Source organism: Eubalaena glacialis, chromosome 6, assembly GCF_028564815.1.
Source record: "Eubalaena glacialis isolate mEubGla1 chromosome 6, mEubGla1.1.hap2.+ XY, whole genome shotgun sequence".
NCBI classification, from domain to species: Eukaryota; Metazoa; Chordata; class Mammalia; order Artiodactyla; family Balaenidae; genus Eubalaena; species Eubalaena glacialis.
The window spans coordinates 103,564,398-103,567,526 of NC_083721.1; the positions used below are offsets into that span (position 1 = coordinate 103,564,398).

The 3,129-nt window shown below is 43.2% G+C and overlaps 1 pseudogene; it reads left to right on the forward strand.

Moving 5' to 3' along the window:
- The first annotated feature begins 690 nt into the window (after positions 1–690).
- LOC133093019 (etoposide-induced protein 2.4 homolog) lies at positions 691–1,866 on the forward strand (annotated as a pseudogene).
- The last annotated feature ends 1,263 nt before the right edge of the window (positions 1,867–3,129 follow it).

A 3,129-nucleotide genomic window follows, 5' to 3' on the forward strand; every position in this document is an offset into this window, starting at 1 on the left:
AAAATTAGATGCGTATGGAATGTGAAACCAAATCAATTAACTTTTTGTATTTCGTTATATTACAATCCATTGATCTACCTTGCCCTTTCACTGCATCCCTATCCATTTGTGATGTTACATTACAGTCATTAAGGAAATGCTTGTTCACTGAGTTATGCAGATATGCCAAATACTGACATATGTTTTTAAATAACATCAACTAATACCTGTGCTAATATTACCACCAGGTTTATCAACAAAAACTTTACTGTCAAGCTGTGAAGGTTTCGGTGCTAGATTAAGTGTTCCAAAATTCTAATATTTGGTTGAAAACTCAGATGTTACCATTCACAAGAGAAGTATCATTTCTTTTCCTTGAAGAAATAAGTCCATTTCTTTACTTTTTAAGACAATATCTGTAAAATATTCAAGTCGTAATAAGCACCGCTTATCAGCCAGAAGTTCTCTCTAGTGAAAATGGTTTCCATTAAAAACAACTGGACTTCCCAGCTGACGCCCCACCCCCCATGCCCCTTTGGCTCCGGGGCGGCCCTGGGAGCACCTCCTGTGGGAGCCGCAGGCGTGGGCGGAGGGCGGAGGGGCTTGGCGGAGCCTGGCCGGCTGGCGGTAAACAAGAGACCAGGCTGGAGCCACAGACGCAGCAGCAAAGCTGCTGGTCCTTCGTGGTGAAGGATTGGGGGACGCTTCTCTCTCCTCTGTGTTGTTGGTAGTTTGAGTGGGGAAGAGATGGCTGACAGTGTCACAACCTTTCTGCAGGACCTTGCCAGCGGAATTTAAAACTCCATCTCTGGAAGTTGTACCATCTCAAAGCTAGATGCTCAAATTCAGCAAAAGAGAGAGGAACAGCGTCTAAGAGGGCTAGTAGTGTCCTGGCTCAGAGCATAGAGGGGAAGCAAGATTGAGCCACCTATTGTCAGTGAAATTTTCCAGTGCTGCGAATGAAATGGCAGAGTACTCTGGTTCAGTCTCCTCCTGCTTTTATCAAGTGTTTATTCCTTTGCTTCAGTCAGTAACGGCCCAAATTATCAGTGATCCATCTCTACATAGAGGTGTTTGGTTCTGGCTGGAATTTTCCTCCCATCAATTTTCAGTGCTCCCCCTGTTGGTGCTCAGCAAAGTTGTGAATGCGATTTGGTTTCAAGATATAGCTGATCTGGAATTCGAGGTATCAGGGATGAAACCTCACCCATTCCCTGGTGTCAGCAAAATAATTGCTGACATGCTCTTCAACCTTTTGCTGCAGGCTCTTTTTATCCAGCGGATGCTTGTGAGTCTCTTTCCCATGCATCTTGTTGGTCAACTGGTTAGTCTCCTGCATATGTCTCTTTTCTACTCACTATACTGGACTTCCCAGCGGTTGCCACGCCTCCTACATTATCAGTGGCTGGCCTTTTCTCTGTCCTCTTCCCCTCGTTTATTATCAGCACTAATGAAGCCAAGACCCCTGCCAAAGCCTACCTTTTCCAGCTGCACTTCCTTTTCCTTGGTGGTTTTCTTAAGCAACAGAATCTTCCACAAAACGGTGTACCTGTAGTCTGCCCTGAGTAGCTCAACCTCTGCAGAGAAGTTCCCCCAAGGTATTAGTCTATTGCCAAACTGAAGGCTGCTGCAGGTCAAGGTGTCGGCCATCCAGAGGGCATGGATGGGGTTGGGAGGACCCTTTGGCAGCTGTTTTCCTTTTTCAACTCCCCCACTACGGAAGGCAGGACCCACCGTGCCAAGGGTCCTTTGCATATTCCCTTCTTTCTGAGGAATTGGGATTTTTGTCTGGTGCACCTAAGGCAGAATCTTTCTGACACCAGTAGGTTGATTTTTAACACTGGTGAATCTGAAAGGATCACAGATTTTTCTGCAGCTCTTTTCTAGCATTTGCCAGCCTCCCTGCCTGAAATGATTTGAATACTTTTTCTCCCTGTGCCATTTACCCTCCCACTGCCTCTTCCTGCCTTCCACCATCCTTGGATGAATGGATTTTTGTAATTCTACCTGTTGTATTTTGTGGACGTGTTATTTTTGTTGTTTTTCTGTGAAGCACATATATTGGATGTTGGAGGTAAAGGAGAATCTGAATTCCTCTTGGTCATTCCGCTTATAGCCATCACCGTCTTGTTTCTTGCAATTTTGTTCTCTCTTGCTCTACTGCAAAAAACAAGCCTGGATAGGACAGGAGGAAAGACCTCACAATCAGATCTGCTGGGTTTTGAAGAGTGATTTTCTTTTCTTCCCCTTGAAGGGGAAAAAGCTCTTTTTCACTGGTACATTTAAAGTTTCCCAGCTATAGGGAGGTACCAATTTTGGACAAGTGCCACTGCAACACAGAATGCTCAGAGAACTTGAACTTTTAAACTCTGGAGGTCAGAAATTTACTGTTGGCCACTGCCAGGTTTGTCTGGTATTTCAAAGGATTATTGGGTGCTGCAAATAGAAGCTGAAGGGGTAAACTTATTAAACCCATTAAACCTGTGGCGGGAAAAAAACAACTAATTTAGCTTGCAACTGAAACAATAATCACCTGCCCCCTTCACATAGGTGATTTTCCTAACAACAGCTATCATACTCATATAGGTAGCAGAAGTGCTTCAGGAATAGGGACTTCCCTGATGGTCCAGTGGGTAAGACTCCGATCTCTCAATGCATGGGGCATGGGTTTGTTCCCTGGTTGGGGAACTAGATCCCGCGTGCATGCAACAACTAAAAGATCCCCTGTGCCACAACTAAGACCTGGCACAGCCTAAATAAATAAATACTTTTTTAAAAAAGAAGTGCTTTATGAATAATTTCCATTTCCTCACACAGAATATTGAGAAATATGTACTCTGGGGTCAAAATTTAATCAAATCAATAATTTGTACTGCTTCATCAAGGACATTGTTTAGTGAAACCTGTACGTCTTTACTGTAAGTTCAGAATGGCAAAAATACATTGAATACAAGTATATTTTAGTGCCACTGTTTTAATTCTTGTCAAAGTGCCATAACTTTTATCCAGAAATTGCTTTTGCAACATCAGTGCAAATTTCAGCTCACCAACAACACTCTGGTATTGTTACAAAAAATATTTTTAATTTTGTTGACCTCCTAAAATGGTCTTAGGGACACCCAGAAGTTCATAGAAGGCACTTTAAAGACC